Source organism: Carassius auratus, unplaced genomic scaffold (genome assembly GCF_003368295.1).
Source record: "Carassius auratus strain Wakin unplaced genomic scaffold, ASM336829v1 scaf_tig00216421, whole genome shotgun sequence".
NCBI classification, from domain to species: Eukaryota; Metazoa; Chordata; class Actinopteri; order Cypriniformes; family Cyprinidae; genus Carassius; species Carassius auratus.
This window is the reverse complement of record NW_020528564.1, coordinates 9,736-28,890: the sequence shown is the minus strand read 5'-3', so window position 1 is coordinate 28,890 and position 19,155 is coordinate 9,736. Positions and strand designations below refer to the sequence as shown.

The following is a 19,155-nucleotide window of genomic DNA, read 5'->3' as shown; positions in this document are numbered from 1 at the left end:
TTGTGGTGTGTATATATATAATATATATAATATATATATATATATATATACATACTAGGGGTGTAACGATACGCGTATTCGTATTGAACCGTTCGTTGGACTAATTAATTAAATTTGGAAAATAAAAAAGGTGTGTGAAATATAATGTTATGCGTTCAACAAGGTAGCCCAATAACCCAAACGACGTAACAGGCAATGCCCCTGACACCCCGAAGAAAAAAAAACACCAACTTATATGTTTATGTTAGGCTACTCAGTCAGGCGCTCGCTCACTCAGTACGCGCTGAAGGCTCGGTACGGAGCCCCGCACGTCACCTGTAGGAGAGAAAAACATCAATCCGTGGCGACGGTTTTGCAATCCGTCCCCTCAGTTTATAAACCGTGCTCATGAATTAATAAACTGTTCACTCGGTTTAAAAATCGTACCCAGGATTAACAACCGTGCCCACGAATTCCCAGTCCGTGCGTTTAGATTGTGTAAACCGTACCCTCGGTTTTTGAATCCGTACCCACGAATTCATAATCCGTGCGCACGCTTTCGCAATCCGTTCCTCGGATTTGAAAACTGACACGCATTTTACACTTAACAGTGAAACATGCATCTAACTCCGGCAGGTGGGGTGAGGTGGGTGGAGCTTAGTATAATAAATAAAATCACAAAATAAGTCTTTCATGTTAAGAAAGAATTGTACACAAGCATTTCCAAAACTGTCCAAAGGTTATTTAAAAATAAAGCAAATTCACAATTATTTTATGACAAATATTTTTACTGTCTTGTACTCATTTATTTAGCCTACAAAATTAAAATTATAAAAATAAACTTTATTTTTAATTGTTACTATTATTAATTATTATTAAACAGGTTATGCATAAGAATCTTTTATCCAAAATAACTTACAAAGAGGAAAAAATTACCTCCAGAGTCAGTCACAAAAGCCAGTTTTATTGCACATAATAATCAAGTGCTATTATAGATTATCAGCAATTGAACAAGAATTTTAATGCGCATCTTTCTTATTAAATCTTTGTATTCCACCTCGTACTACACTTGATAGAGAATCACTTAAGACACTTTTGCTGTAAACCTATTCCACATATAATATTCAATAAAACTGTATGTTTAACACGTAGGAGTTTGCTGCATGAAATCCGTGAGTACGGTTTACAAATCCGAGGGAACGATTGCGAAAGCGTGCGCGCACGGATTATGAATTCGTGGGTACGGATTCAAAAACCGAGGGGTACGGTTTACATAAATCTAAGTGCACGGATTTGGAAATTCGTGGGGCACGGTTTGTTATCCGTGGGCACGATTTTGTTAAATCGAGTGAAACAGTTTATGAATTCGTGAGTACGGTTTATAAACTGAGGGGACGGATTGCAAAAACCGTCGCCACGGATTGCTTTTTTTCTCCTACAGGTGACGTCCCGGGCTCCGTATACGGACAATCACCGCAGCGAATGGTGCATTTACGTTATAGCCGCGGATATGAGACCTTACTCCTGTAGTGGAAAACGCAGGTTTTTAAGAACATGCTTAATGTAATTGAGCCCCATTACAATATTCCTTCACGAGCCCATTTCAGACAGACCGTAATTCCTGCTTTGTTCCAAAAAACATAAGCCCAAATAGAGAACCAATTGAGTAAAAACACACTAAATATAAAGAGTTATAGAGTTCCATATAAAAAGAGTTACATCTTTGTATTTGTTCATAACCACTACAACAATATTACATTTAATTTCTAAAAAAAAATTTATAAGGAGCTATTTTTGTTTTATACAGTATGCTGCTAAGAAAACACCATAGAAGATGGGTAAAGAATAGCTCCATCATTGTTCAATGTAAAAAAAACACATACTTTGTTAGTTTTAATAAATAAAACATTTTTTAAAAAATCAAGGACATTTATCTGCCAATTTTTTTTTTGCTGTATCTAAAACGTACCGAACCGTACCGAACCGAACCGTGACATCAGTGTATTGAACCGAACCGAACCGTGAATTTTGTGAGCCGTTACACCCCTAATACATACATATATAAAACAAGTACAAAATATATTTCTTTAGTCTTGTATTTTTACTTTAGTTCTGTATTTTTGATAAAATAAATGCAACCTTGATGAGCTAATAGACTTTATTCAAAAACATAATTTTTTTTTACCAACCATTATATTACTGCATAAATACAATATATATTTTACGTTAAACTGTATTTCAGTATTTGTTTAATATTTGTTTAAATATTAGCATAAAAAATACAGTAAATGCTAGCAATGAACTGTATGACAATTTCATATCACGGTTATAGTGATCAAAATTATGGTATTGTTCAATTGTGCTGGAAATGCTCAAAAAGTACATTGCATGAAATTATTTGTATTAAAATATTTAGATTACTGGAGAAGCTTACAAGAAAATACCATTTCAGTCTTTCTGTTTCACAATTTTACATTTCATTTAAAATGCTACTTTGTTTCTCAGGCAATTTCTAGTTTCAAGTAAAGCTTTGCATAATGCATGACATTATTTAACTGTCACATGAGATGTATTCGAGACACATACTAGGTGTAAATGGCTGACCACTTGTGATCGGACCACCCTATGTCCATCTCAATAACACCTGTAAACACGGTACATTCAAAAGGCGTTATGTAAAAGTGGAGAAACTCCTTATGGCTCGTTTGCATATACAAAGACAACAGCTTATCAGCTACAGCCGTTTACAATAGGACAAATCATCGTCTTCAAATGAAAATTCAAAGAGGTGGCAAACCAGCTGCAACAGGTCTAGGTTGGCTGCGAAACAAAGGAATCCTCAAAGGGAGTCAGGACTTCCCCCTTTTAGTGAGTCGCCGTGGTGGCTTCGCTGGAATGTCTCACGGCAACGCAGTCATCCCATAAATCCCTGACACCTCATACACCGTACCAGCCACAGTAATTACCACTTCCCCATCAAAACAATGAAACCGTTCCCCTGATGAAGACCAGGGGAGGTTCACTAGCAAGGGGATCCTACAAGCTTCCCCCGAGTTTCCCTGACTCCTAAACAAAATGCTGGCAAGGTTGAGCTCACCCATGAAGTTCCTAATCGTCTCTTATAAAAGCCCCAGCCCACCCTGATTCTGGGCAGTGGGCTTTTATAGATAACACCTATTGCAGAGGTTGTTATATGAGGCGTACATGCGGGTGGTTCTACGTCTTTGATCTCCGCCATGCGTGCTTTGTTATACCTCCAATGAAAGAATTCATTATTTGTACGATCGCTCCTTCATCTTTATATATGTTTCCCATGCGGCCCTTTATGGCCATTATTTCACTAATGTAGTAAACGGACACACATGCACTTCAGGCCGCCCAATCGCACACCTTGAATGCATTAGTGAAATGTTTTGTGTTGTGTTCGCAGAGGCAACCGGCTGTGTAAAGGTTACCTGTGCTTTCTAACATGATTCGAAGAGGCTCTACTCTCTCAGTTTAATTCAAAAGTTCACCATGTAATAAATTCTTTGCTCGCCGAAGTCAATAAACAATGAAATTGTTCACGTTTAGGAGTGCAAGGGAGAAAAACACAGCAGTAAAAATAGCACAAGTGTTTTTGATTTCTTTTCTTTTTGGTGGAAGAGTTGAACTTTTTGTTTTGTTTTACATTTAATGATCGTAAGCAGGTCATTGGTTCCACCTTTCTTTGATATTCCACTATTTTCAAGGCCAATTAACAATGAAATATCATAAAACTACCCTTAAATTAGTGTTGTAATTTGTTCATATCATACATAATAGCAATATCTACATAATAGTAATTGTTGAAAGTCCACAGAGCTGCAAAGAAAAACTATATATGTTACACTTTCATAATTTCAGTTCAAATTATATATAGGTATCTTTTGGGTGCTAGGTTATTAAGGTGTGGCCAAATTTATTTTTAATAGGTATAATCCATTCATTTCAACAGATATCCAATGGATTGGGAACTTTTAATGAGGACAAAAGGTTTTCCCACTCAGTTTTTGCAATCGGGTTCAGTTGGTCATGCAAATTCTTTGCGATGATCAACAGAAACCTGCTTGGTTTGAAAGTGACCTCTGTGTGAACTGTGATACATAAGTCACTACACTATTGACAACAGATGATTTTCACCCATGAAATTTTGCTGATGTGTCCACACCCGTATGGGTGGTTGTTAAGTGGTTTCTTAATAGAACTAAAGTCAAAATAGCCCAGCTGAAAGTCTCTATAACCTGACAATCCATGTTTCAAAGAGTCTGAGACCATTTTTTTACTCATTTGATTACTCATTTTATCCTATACATGGTTTAATGTACCAGTCACATCTATAGAACAAATTCTGTTGGATGAGTTGCATACTAAACACTTATGGTTAGATGTTTGCTCAGCAGCACCCTGAATTCAGACACATTAGTCAGTCCCCCCACTCAGCTCCCACAAGGCCATGTCCACCGATACACTCTCTAGCTCTCAAACCACAAAGAACTGGAATAATCTGGTTCCAACTGCTCGAGCATACACACAGGTGGATATCTGAGGCTGATATAAGCCAGTGCCCATTGCCACAGTCTCAGCTAACCTAACAGCCTCTGTGGCATATTAACAACCAGGTTTTAGGGGGACAGAGACTGTGAAAATAATTAATAAAAGAGAAAACACCAGAGACGTAAAGCAAATGCTACCCAAGGAGCAGAGTGGGAAACAGAAGGAGATCAGGTTCTGTATGATCATGTGACTGACAGAACACGAGAGAGGTGATCTTATCATTGGTCTTGGTTGTGTAACTGTAGAAGTTCTCAATATGATACGCACTGGTATGAAGACAAGATCCACAGGCGCTCTAGTGCATTATAATTCAGAATGCAAAGTCCTGAGAGTCTGTGCATCCGCCAAAGAACATAGAGCCCATTAACACTATTTCATAAATCCATAAATGGCATTCACCGATGGACCACTGTCTGCCTGCTATGGTCAGCCAAACAGGTAGCCACGCCTTAAAATCACACCATTGGTTGCATTGATGTTGCTGTGCAGTGCTGGTCGGGGCTCTCAAACAAACAGATGTTTTGAAACCACCATAGTGTTTATAATTTAAGAGAAAATCAACCTACGAATGATTTACTTACAGATACGCTGGGATAGGAGAATGTATTTAAACATAAATCACCTTTAATGAACTTATTCGGTTGGATAACTTTAATGTAAAGTTGAATTTACTTTAGCACTTAATGCTATTCACACTATGTCCAAATTTGTATCTTTAGAAATAATTTTAAGTAGATTTTTAATTGTTTGGACTGGTCAACTTAATCAGGTATTTTGATGAGACATTCAATAAACACCGAAAATAAAAAAATATGTGATTGGAGGAACAATTATATTTTATTGATACAGTGTTTTCTTACAAAACTTGTGTTCCCCTGAGAAACTCTGAGTTTGCTCACATAAAGCAATGAAATAAAGGTCTTCCTCCCAGCACAAAAGTCTTGTAAGTAAACACATAACATTGAAATATATCTAATTAAAACACAAAACATTACTCACCCTGTCCATTTGAATAGTAGATCCACCTCTCCTTGGTCTGCGCTGGAGAGCTGGGCTTCTTGTGGATGGCTTTCTCCATGATGGCTGCTGGGATCCTGTCTGGGACCCTTCTTCAGCACTCGCGAACTGCGCTTTACGCTACACACCACAATCACTACCAGCACCAGCAGTAGCAGCAGGACTATCATCCAAGGGAGGTGCTCGTTGATGTCAAAGTGCTTGTGCGTGCTAGGCCTCGGTGCACCCCTGCGGATGGGCCGGTAGCCCAAACCTTGGGCCTTGGCCTCAGACAGACTCTCCATTGCCTGTTGACTGGCAGGCTGGGAGTCTTGTGATAAGGAAAACTTGTTTTGCAGTTTAGGGAGGTCCTGAGTTGCAGCGATTAAGGGTCTGCCATCCTCATCACTAGCCTTGGAGGAAGCTGTGGTTGTGGGATAGTCTTCTTCAGCGTTGAGGGCCATGTCTGTGCTACTGAGGACTGACCCGGCTACATCCTGAACCTCTGTAGCTGGTAAGACTGCAGTACTAGCTGTGTGCAGAGTAGACCATATAATTACACACAAAACAGAGACAGAGAGAGAGAGAGAGAGAGAGAGAGAGAGAGAGAGAATTAAGTGCAGTCCTAAAGATGAGCTTAACCTAGACAACAAAACAGAAGGGGGAGTATCTAAACTTTAATCCAGAATCAAGCTGGCACGTGTAGATAGCAAAGTGGAGCTGTGCTGCTCAGCCAACATAATCTCACATGGATTTCTGATCTTAACTGCTCAGATTTGACCCAAAAACTAAAGTCAATGCAAATGGAGCAATCAGAAATAGGTTTCTTACGAAAATAAGAGATAAAAACTACTACTACTGGCAATACTATGACTTAAAAAAGTGTTTTGAAGAAATGAACACTTTTATATAGCAAAGATTTGTTAAATGAATCAAAACTCAGTTTTCAGTTTTCATTCTATTTAAAATAAATTAGGTTCTTTAGAACACTATTCATCAAAAGCTTCTGAAAAGTATCTATCAGTTTCCACAAAAATATGAAAAAGCACAAAGTTGATAACAATATTTTTCACAACTTCAAACAAATGAAGGAACCAAATCAGCATTTTAGAAGGATTTCTGAAGGGTCATGTTACACTGAAGACTGGAGTACTAAAATAGTAAAAAAAAATAAAATAAAACATACTAAAATAGTTGAAAAAGAAACCAAGTCTTGTTGAGCACAAGAGTTTTCTCTGAAAAACATTTAAATAATCTTACCAACCATTAAAACTCTCGAAAGGTTTTTATATGTGCGAATTAAAAAGCGTTAAATAATTTTAAATAACCCATAAACAGCTTCATCCGTACAGGCTTAAAAAAAGAGTCCTCTAAAGAACATTAACGAAAACATCACATACAACCACTGCTTTATTTAAACACCAAATTAGAGAAGTTGATGAAGGGGTTGAGCAATCAAGCTGAAAAGAGGGAGCTGTGAGTAACAGAACCAGTGGATGAATGCACTTGTACAACAAACCAGGAGAATATAACACTACCAAGTAAAGAAATCTATCTATCTATCTATCTATCTATCTATCTATCTATCTATCTATCTATCTATCTATCTATCTATCTATCTATCTATCTATCTATCTATCTATCTATCTATCAAAACAGTCTATTCAGTGAGGAATAGCTCTTCACTGATCTTTTTCCACTCTCACCTCTATATGCTGACTCAGTGCTGGAAACCGTGGAAACGTAGGCCTCTCCAAGTAGGACATAGACCGAACTGGCTGGAGTTGGTCCACACACACTATCTGTCTTTTCTGTGCCTTTGATCAGCAACGTTAAGCCCAGAGACGAGCAATCTGTGTGAGATCGGCACCTCAGAGCATCTGATGCCACGTCGGAGAAGGTGCCACGCTGACATTCCCGGCAGCGCACATCCTCTGTCTCACTCCCTCGCTTTCGGACGCCCCACCCCGGTGGACATAATGAGTACCGCTGACACTTTCCACCCTGGGAGAAGCTGCCTGGCGGGCACACGCACAACCGGTCGTTGGTGGACGTACAGGGAGTTTTCTCGACGAATGGGGCTTGGCAGGGTCTCTGGCAGCGGTGGCACTGCTGAACACCGTTCTCGCCCCGGGTGAAGGTGCCATCTGAGCAGGGGCTGCATTCCCGTACGCTGGCCTCTGTGCAGTGGGAGGACACGTAGGTGCCCGCCGGACACTTGTCGCAGACCAGCTTGTTTCCAGTGGAGGGGTCGATGTGGTGGTAGTGTCGAGGAGACAAGGGCTTCTCTGTGGTCGGGCTGGGGGTCAGTGTGTGGGTTAAGACGTCACTGACCGCAGTGAACAGCAGCTAACAATGAAAGAACAACAAGAAGTTTGTTATGCAATGACAATACATCAATCAAAATGCATAATGACAGTCTATTTAGCATGAAGGACCACTGCGTCATGGGTTTGTATTGTAAGAAGAGTCAACAATAGCACAATAAAGAAGACCACTGGTGCTAGAAAATTCTTTCAGTTGTTTGATGGCTACATACTCAAGTCTTTACAGCAACTACAAGACAAGTTTGACATTTCATAATAACCAGTGGAAGAGTCACTAATTCGAGAAAATGGAGCCAACAGTCATCTAAAGTGTGATGAAAAGGAAGTAGCATCAGATGATTTCTTCCATAGTGTGACGTACATCCGAGTAAAATGGATTATTGGAAAAATGCAGGGTGGGGCGGGTTTATGTAGACAAAAATTACCAAAAATTATTGGTGAAATCCAGCATACGTCATAAGAAAGGTCTGTCATTTCACAGGGAAAGGAAAACACATTTACAGATGAAGAAATTTGTTTAGAGGATAGATTAATTTCTATTTCATCCCAACTTTAAGCATTATCACTGAAGTAAGACATTTTTATAAATAAATATTTTATTTGAAATAAGACAAAGAGAACACTGTTTACAATTGCTCATCATCTCGACTGTACCTTGGTCTTAATAAAATAAGGCACTATATCAAGAAATACATGAATAAGACTATATTTGGCTGCACCATTTGTAAAAATCCCACCTTTCTCAAAAGTTGCCAGTTATTTTTTATTTGAACTAATGTATTATTCTTTGGAACAATGGTCCTCTTGGATCATTAGTGATATGGGAATAATTTCAAAATTTTCTAATTTCAAAAAAATAAAAAATAAAACACGGCAAAGTTTCACCGCTCTCTGCAATGAAAGTGGGAAGCTTTGTTTTTGTTGAATTAGTCTTTTTTTTTGGTCTGTAAAAGAAATGTTATTATTATTACAATTGTTTCAATTTGTTTATTTACTGTTAACCAATAAATATTCATTAATATCACAACAGTATGCTGCACAAAATATTACCCATTGGGCTTAAAAATGTAATTGATTATATTGAAAAAGAGAAAAACAGTATCACAAAAACAATTAGCATTACGTTTAGGTAATGAGCAAATGTAAGCAACTCCTAACTCCTCTCTAAAACATAAGTTCGCTTAACGTTTACACAGTCTGCAACAAATCACCCATGCAAAAACACTTTACAGACCAACAACAGGGAACCCTGGAATGCGTTGACAGCACTCCCACAGCCCGGTGACCTTCAGAATAACTTTTAATGACAAGAAGCCTGTAAACACAGCCGGTCTAAAGTAACTACAGCTTAAGCTTGCCCCATTGAAAGCCAAATTCCGATCATAACAGTCCCCCTCTTTCCTCTGGCGCATCTAGCAAAGCTGTCTGCACAGCATGTTAACTGCACCTAATATTCTTTATGATGCTAGTCCACATTTTAATTCGGCACACGACAGGCATCTTGGGCTCGGTACAAAAGTCATCACCAAAAATATGATGCTTTTAAAGCGCGGCACACAAGGGCCTCGCTGCATCATCAGTTTCTAAACACAAAGCTCTATTAACTGCTGATCATGAATCCCCTGGAGTTTTACTACATTTCCTCAACAACAGACCGCACAGAAGACTAGTATAAAAGCGCAGGAGACTAATTTCCTCGCTAATACAGGGGGGTGCTGAATCAAAACAAACATGACATTAATATTCTCCAGCAAACACATACTAACCCTGGGATGATGCCAGAGTGCTTGGGCTTGGATGCATGTGTTGCTCTTCGTGAGGTGATGGGGATTGTTTCAGGAGGACAGACTGAACATGAATAGTGATTAGATAAAGCTGTGCTTAACCAGCAGCCTTAACTCTAGAGAGAAGAGGGCCAGCGGTGAACTAACAGACCAGGGTTTGAAGTGGGGCAGCGAGAGGGATGACAGGACTTCACTGATGACAGGACAATGTCTGTATGCTTAGTGCGCTTCTAAAGCGAAGAATGAGTACACTGTTGTCTCCCAAGTTGGTTTTTCTTTCAAGCGGTTCTGGAAAGAGGAACTGGCAACCCAAGATAAGAGGAACACTTTTTCACGCACTCTTGCTTTAAAAAACCACAAGAAGGAACGCGATGTACAAAACACTGAGACCTTCTTACCCCACCCTGAACAGCGTCTGGGTTAAAAGGGCACTTGTACGAAACCTAATTTGGACATTTTTATCAAAGATTATATAAATATGAGTTCTTATGTGAGAGTGTCTGTGTAATGTCTCAAGTGAAATATGCAGTTCTGGCACCAGTTCAAAACGAACCCCTTTATTGCAGTGCCATTTTCATAGAAACTCACATGCTTTACAAAACAAATTCATAAATATTCATTCTAAATGTTAAGCAGACATATTATTACCTGTAAGGCCATGAGAAACAAAAACAAGGAAAACTAAAAAAGTTCTTAAACTCAATTAAGACTAAGATTTGATCTGTTTATCAGAAAACAGATGTTTGGAATGTCATGTTAAACTTTAAGTGTCAAACATGATAAAACAGGTTTTATTGCCCTATACATAAAAAAACTGAGCTTTGATAATAAAACTATGAATTTAAATATCAAATCTATTTGGAGATATAGTCAACTGATATTTATGCATTTTATTCAAGCAGTCTGCTTTACTGTTATAAGCTATCATAACCTCATCATACTTTTGGCCGTGGAAATATCAACTACTACAAAATTTTCCTCATTTAGGATTTTTTTTTTGTCTAAAAGTTCAATAAACTAAAATGTTCAATTAACAATAGATTAAGTTTTATTTCGCAGGATATTTAAAACCATAATTTACATTTTCAAGGCTTGATTGTTGACTGAGCTGCGCTGATGAGCCAGGATGATTTGTAATGACTCATGGGGTTTCCTGACTAACCTTTGAGTAAATGGACTTGGCTTTTCACTGATACGTGAGCTTGCTATCTGTGCATACAGAATTACCTAACATCACATGTATTTATACTTAGTGAGCAATCAGTGATGTAACTAAATGTAACTAAATATTGAACATGTGGGGAAACCTGGGGTGTGTCTCAGTGAATTTGCCTATGAACTTCAGGACAGATTCTCGTCAAGACAAACATACAGTAGTATGCAAATCTACAAAAACAGACAGAGGGAAAGATGTGATAGCATCAGGACTCCATGTGCCAGACTCTGCGAGACTATCACCTGTTACACCTCTGATACATAATAACTGAAGACTACAAAGCAAGAACAAACACTCCCTGTCTAGAGACATCCATGCCTGTTTAATAATCAACAACAGCCAGCGAGTCTGCAGGTGGCATGAATGAGCGAGGAGTATTCCTGCAAATGTCAGGCCATTTGCCAAACACATCGCATCATTTGCGTCAATGCCAAAAAATATGTTTTTTCGAGGGTGCATGGATGATTTACACTGACAGAGCAAACTACTAAACCTTCTGGTGTTGTGAGACTAACAATGCATATTAGCCTGCATGGGTATCAAACAACTGAAATGCAGTTTTGAAAATTGAGCAGCAACAGAAAGCTGTGTGCATTATGGGATTTAAAGGTCCCCTGATAAAGGCCTGCTAATGGATGAGCCAGTCTGAATAGAGATACCAAATTAACCTCAGCTGGCTTCTTACTGCATGAGGATTGTAAATGTAAATCTTTACAACACAATAGCCATTTTAAGTCATGTCAACAGGCCATTGTCTATGAAACAATAACATATGTCATGCAGATGCCTTTAGAATGAAAACATATAGAAAAACAAGTCATACGAATCACTTTGATTTAATAAAAAAATATCAATGGTTAATATCTTCAAAACAAAAACAACATAGGAACATTAAGTGAATGTTTAAATTTGAACAAGGCAGCAGTTTTAAGTCAAATTTATGTCTGTAAACTAATAAGTAGGTATGTTACTAAGCCATAACAACTACAACGATGTAATAGAATGTATACCGGTACTCAAGAGGAAAAAATATATATACTTCCCATTATAATACATCTTAAAATAGATCAAGTATTGTCCCTAATTTAACCTTTAACTATGCCACGTTTCATGGACTTGTTATTCAGCGTTTATATTTTATAATAAACACTGACTAATGTAGGATAAATATGTGAAATTAGTACCACAAACAATAGCCTACAATAATACTCTTAAGATTGTGTTTATCCATTTAACCTGTGTCATAAGCTTAGGTGTGCCAGCTTTACTATTAATTCGTTTAAAAGGAAAACAATTGCTTTATTATCCTGTCCTAATCTTTTGTTTGGGCTCCATCCTCACTACAGTAGCATACACCAGGTGTCTCTACTGTCCCTTTAAATCCAACAAAAGCCAGAATATTCGAGAGAACAAGAGGAGCATAATGCGTAAATAAATGTATCCTCCACTTACCATTATCAGCGACCAAGTCATAGACATCTTCCCAGGCATCGTCCCAGCGGAATCACTCTTGTTTAAATATGCCCTGGTCCACATCTGTTACTTTTCGGCTTCATAGGTGGAGCATCAGCATCTCCGCATCAACAGGACACCCACATTGTTGTGAGGTATTGTCCCTTCGCTGGCTTATTCCCTCAGTGTACAAATTCCGTCCACTGACGCCTTTTTATAGTCTGTGCCCCGCCGTGCACGGGTTTCAAGTAGTAGGGGATAAGAGCTTCGTTTCGGAAGAAGAACGCTATAATTCCCATAGCGATGATGGATGGATATGTGAACTGAAGTCTGGCTGCTGTTTGTCCAGGTTACGGACTCCCTGTGCAGCAGAGACGGGCTGCGGATGATGGGCGGGAACTGGCGACACACGTCACGACCGAAACTCGCCACTGGCTGCTTGTCTGCGCCGCGCGCCGTATCACGGGCCTGATACCAGCCGGTTTCCGGGAAGATACTGGGGGAGTCGTTAAGTTGAGTCTACCCTACAGGGCGTTAGACTCACAAATAGTATGACTAAAGGTGTTACAGGTGTACTGTACGCACACACAAAGTAATAAAGTTAATTATTATCATTGTGGCACATGTTGTGTAAATCATTACAGTAAATTGGACAATGTGGCCTCAATTTAACCTTACAACTTATATAAAGTTAAATATAAAAAGCCTGTAGAAAATGTGTAAAAACATATATATCACGCTGAATAAAAAATATAGTTTATTTTACATTTTAAAATTTACATATAAAATAACGTGGGCCTTCAAATGGTATAGCCTATATACACTGCCATTCATAAGTTTGATATTAAAGTATTATTTTCTTTAAAAACACACAGTGTACACACACACACACACAAATGTAACAAAACATGCAAAAGACAGATATATAAAAACATGTTTATAATAGCTATAAAAAAATATAAGGTTTTTATATATACAAATATTGCATATGTTGAATAAATGATAGGCCTACATTTACATACATTTATGTTAAATCATATAATTTATGCTATGGAATGCTAACAAACTACAGGGCTGTCTATCTAGAAATTGTATTGTCACCTGAGGGTGGTGGTCATATATGAGTGATGTCACCATTGTAGCTAACCATACCTAATCATTGGTTAAGCGAATGGCTTTGCAACTCACTATTATAATTATACACAGTTACACATACAAATACACAAGATCTAAAAACATATCTAGAATTATTTCTATTTTTACTAATAATAATACCAAAATCATAACAAAATACCAAAACTAATTTAGAAATAAATCATATACACACACATAAATGTATGTAAGTAGGCCTATGCCTATACCTACACTGTCCAGTATCATTTGCATTATTATTTGAAAGAAAGTATCTCATCCAAACAGTCATTCTCAGGCCTCAGACATATGCAAACAGCATACGGCTCTTTTGTGTCACTGGCATAAAGACAGGAGATCATTTCCAGTGTGTCTCAGACAGGCCACTGGCAGATGAAGAGCACACCATCTGGCACAGGCCTGCACGTGCTTCTGAGAGCTAAAAGGGTGAAATGGGGAAATGCTCTCACGTGCCTCACTGTTTCTGCCCCAGGAACTCGCTCTAAGTGGGTTAGTGAGTTAAGACAAAATGCCTTGCTCTGACTAACATTAGTGCATCCATGCTGAAATTTACAACAATATGCTTATTTGTGCTGTTGTGCAGTCACACAACACTTAGTGCTATAAACAAACAACATTTCACCCAGAACTGTGGAGTGAAAGCTTTAATATTTTACTACATTTTTATTATGCTGGTGTGCTGACACCAGCTTTTTGTTAGCATCTGCTACAGGATATAAAGCGATGTGTCTTCAGTTCTAGAGTTCAGATGTCCGAAGCTACAAAACCAAATTATATTTTATAATTATGTGTTGGTCACAATATGTCAATCATTAGAACAGCAATACTCAAAATGCCTTAACAACTATGTGTAAATTATTATATTATATTATATTATATTATATTATATTATATTATATTATATTATATTATATTATATTATATTATATTATATTATATTATTGATTTAATTTCTTGTGCAAAATAAGACATTACAAGTCATATAGAGAACTGAAAGTAAGTAAGAAAATACACTATTAATATAAAAGAAAGTTCCACCGTCTTAGTTTTGTATATTGTTCATATTCTGCCCTCTGCTGGCTGTAAAAGCAATTTCGAAAATTTCGTAGGACAAGATAAGTTTACTCAATTGGTAGTAAGGCAATTTAAAGTGAATGTTTCATTGGTTTAAAAGAAAGCAGGTCTAAGCAATTGCTTGGAGTGCCCAGCAGAGAGAGACAAAACCACAGGAATATATTGAAAGAACCCCCCACTTACTTCATAGGTCTGTGTAAACGGTAAACAAAACTAAATAACTGAAACGTCAAGCAATATATTAAGGACCTATTAAGGAGTACGGTCACCCTTTGCCCTTCAACAGTCTTGGAATGCTGTTACTAGTTCTGAACTGTGTTTATGAGGGGGTAGATTAAGCACATATAAATCTACTCAAATCTGTGCTTCAGAACTACTCATAAAGTTTCAATGTTGTTTATGTCTGGGGATTAGGGAGGACATGGAAACCATGACTTCATTCTGGACCTCCATTGGATCTCACGACCCCATTAGATGGATATCTATTATGTAGATGTAAATCGTGTGTGTGTGTGTGTGTGTGTGTGTGTGTGCTCTTGTTTTTGTGACACATCAGGACACAACTCTGTATAATGACATGGGTATGACACAGGTATTACAAGGAGAGGGTGACTTATGACATTTTTCAAAATGCTTATAAATCATACAGAATTAGTTTTTTTTTTTTTTGAGAAAGTAAAAATGCACAGTTTCCAGTGAGGGTAAGGTTTAGGGCTAGGGTTGGTGAAGGGAGATAGAATATACAGCTTCTACAGTATAAAAACGGTTAGTTAATTACGCCAATGGGATGTCCCCACAAACGTAGGTGTGTATGTGTGTGTGTGTGTGTGTGTGTGTGTGTTACTATTTGGTACAGTTCACAGCAAATGTATGTTTTCTAAATTGTTATGTAATATAATAGAATATAAAGTTTCAAACAGGTTGTAAATAATAAATTGTCAAAATAGCCTCTAATACAGCACCAAGCTTTTCTCATAACTTTTTAGGTTACTTGCTTTCTCATAAATATAAAATAATATGACCATTTTGCATATTATTTTTCATGTTTTTCCTTTATTACTGCATAGGTTTTCACTATAACAATAATACATTTAGCGTTAAAATTTGGTTGCATATTCATCCACTATGTTGTAGGCCTAGTATAAAAAGCATCTCATGTTACCTTCAGATAATGCTATAAGCCCTCTTCCGTAGTGTAATGCTACGATTCTTTCTCAGTAAATGTAATTCTTTGTGGTTGTTCTGTAATCATGAGCATAGGCTGAGTAGATATCATTTCAAACCTGCCATAAAACTCAGGGAAGTACATAGTTATGGAAATTGGCTTTGATTGAGGCAATTTCAGTTAACCGTTAGCAGCTTAATAGCCAAATTGAATGCAAATAATTCATTCACAGAGAGACATTCAACTGAGAGAAGACGAGATTTCACAGCTACTTCACCGCCTAAATACTCTGTTGACAAAAACATCATGAGAAAGTGACTGACTGAAAGTGAATGACTGGTATCATCCCCCACCCGCAATGTAAATGCAACATAATCCTTTTTTTTTTTGTATTAAAATATTTAAGACATGATAAAAAAGGTATTTTTTCATTTCTAATACACTTCAAGTAAAATTGCTTCTTACATACAATAAAAATATGAGTATTTTCCAGTTAATTTACAATATTTGCTGTACAAACTAGCAAAGTATAACTATGTATATGTATAATATAAATATATATATATATATATATATATATATATATATATATATATATATATATATATATATATATATATATATATATTTATTTATACTGGTAAATCACTGCAATATTTGCGTGGATATGGACATTTGTGCTTTAATAACCAATTTACACTAAAATGTCACACCTCAGCGTTTTGCATTCCAGAGAGGATATCTGACATCTCGCGGGATTCTCCCGATGAAATATCGCGGAGGCAAATCTAAGAAAGGTGGAGACTTCGGGATAACTTCCTGCACAGTACTCTCAAGAATCATACCTCACACTTAAAACAACTGTCCGACGTCTAAACCAAGTCGAATGGATTAGTAACGCAAATAAACTCGCTAACAAGCACTTCATCAACACGATTCCACACACAAGTAGGATTTACCGCTAGCATCCAGCCTGCTAGCTAACATCAGCTACCAGGACGGCAGATTGTACACATCAGATCAAGACGGTCTCTAATCGAAGGACAGTATGGGTGAGTTCAACTCCCTTCTTATGGATCAGTTACAGTATCACTTTGCGTTGCCGTTTCCAATGAGACGGCGCGAGCGAGTCACTTTAGCATAAGAAGAAGAAACTGTATCCAAGTGAAAAGAAAAAAAACAAAACCTTGCGTTCAGATGAATATTTGACTATGCGCCAGTGTCGCAAACTGGTTCGGCTTGTCCTCCAAACCAGTAAATTCCAGGCGTTTACGTCCAGATTAATGACTCCCTGTTCTGCCACTACAGTATTGTTGTTTACCTTTCGTATTTAAGTGGCTTTGACGTTGTTTGATTGTTTTTTTAAAACAGTTTGTAGTAGTTGCGATGGCTTACTTCCAAGGAAGCCCCCTTAAAGGTATACTCAGTTATTTTTGCTGATGAATAGAACTGTATATTTAAAGAAATAAACCGCACTTTTGGCATGTTTTATTGTATGATATGCGCTCAAATAAGATTCATTCCAAACCATGTCAGTTTTCTAGAAAAGGCTGTTTTATTGAACACTTGTCTTTATGGTCGCCGTCATGTTTACATCACATGACAAAGCTGTGCAATGGCCCAATTTACTACTTTTATTAATAACAACACTAATAGTGTCAGTGTTAATTCCAAAACTTTAGTAAGACCAATAGGAGCCAAGCTAAAGGTTCACAAAAACGTACTTTTAGTGCTTTCCCCCCAGCTTCAGTAAGAAGCACCTTCCTTGCAAGAAGTTAGGCCGCTATTAGGTAAGCAAATATTAAAGTGGAAAACGTTAGGTTAGTACCCGTTTTGCACGGTCATGCTCTACTGCATGACTCTGCTGGTTTGAATAAAGTGCAAATGTTAGAAGTTGTCTACAAATCCTGTTTTGGCTTAGCTTCATTTCCATATTTACTTCTCTCGATTTCAGGTCGTTGACACTTATAGAACTTACTGTATTTTTATTATTTATTTTTATTACACTACTGGAATAAGTGAGTGAGTCAGACTCAGAGTTGTGTTTTTTTATTGGGAAACATTCAATGTCAGGTTACCAACCCATTGACTCATTCTTGTATTGTAAGTAGCCAAAAGCAGCTACTTTTTTATGACTGGTTAATATAGCTTTTAGCAAAACTCTTTGTGGCTCTTTTCTCTTAAATCTTTTTTTGTCATACATGTGGTTATCCGAATGATGGGTCTTAACTGTACAAGACCGTAGGGCAGAGTTTTTAATCTCAAATACAACCTCCTGAAGTTACACACTAGAGTGGAAGATGTGTTCGAACATGTCCCTTTTATATTAACTTTTTGTTGAGAACATAAGAACTGAAACTCGAAAGGAAAAAGTTTGGGTTTTAGATGCATGTTGCATGGCCCATAATGGTCATATGTTTTCCCAGCTGTATGTTAGAGTAAATGTGTGGCATGGGCTGCAGGCCGGCTGGCAGACAGGTTGCTTTCGTGGCCTTGAGTGCCACCCTCCTCCACCCCCCAACCCCTTCAGTAATTCATCATGTTGTCACAGAGTTATGAAAGCGCTGGATTGGAAATTGAACCCATCAGGAAGTATGAAAGTGTGTTAGAGTAATAAGTTTACTTTGCACAGGTGTGAGTGGACATTGCTTGGTCATGTCGGTTCTTGACTGCAAACAAAATCAGCACAGGCAAAGTGACAATAGGTGAACATTTCTCACTGTTCTCAGGTTTCAGTGGGATCTTTAACACTGAACTGTTTTCCTCACATGTGGGAATCTGCTCTACAGATGGCCTTGTCGTGTTGTTTAACAACTAAAGGGTGGCCTAATAACGTTCAGTTTATTAGTAGTGCACATCTTAATCTGCATAATTTCATGTTTCTCAATGCAGTGGATTTAAAATAGACATCAACCACATCATTTTTGCCAGCTGGAGCCTCACTCTTACAGACCCCAAACTTGTAAATGGCATTGTACATAATTAAGAACATCATTTCCCTTTGAGTTCACTGAAGAACCGTTTGGATTGATTAAGTGAATGACTGAATCTAATTTGAACTGATAACATCACATTTGGTTCAAGGACTCATGTTGTGAAGGAAATATTATTACAGTGCTTCATTATGTTGCTCCTTCCACATTAGTGCAAGAATGCAGACGGTGGAGACCTATTAATAATAATAACCGATGCATGAAAATAATGTTGTTTCTGTGTTTTTATAGAAAACAAAGATAGAACCAGTTCTGAATAAGCTTTCTCCTCGCCATGTCTCTTGACATCATGCAAAGGGCTGAAAATATGTGAGGAATCTCAGCAGCCTCTCCCAACATGCTAACTACTGCACTACTAGTTATTTTGCCAAGTGGTTTTGAAGAAAGGACTCTGGTTGACCTCTGAAGTATGTGTAATAATCTTTGCTTGATTGTTGTTTGA

At 37.6% G+C, this 19,155-nt stretch overlaps 1 pseudogene; it reads right to left on the bottom strand.

Moving 5' to 3' along the window:
- Nucleotides 1-5,545: 5,545 nt before the first annotated feature.
- LOC113098148 (tumor necrosis factor receptor superfamily member 21-like) lies at nucleotides 5,546-12,770 on the bottom strand (annotated as a pseudogene).
- Between the last annotated feature and the right edge of the window lie 6,385 nt (nucleotides 12,771-19,155).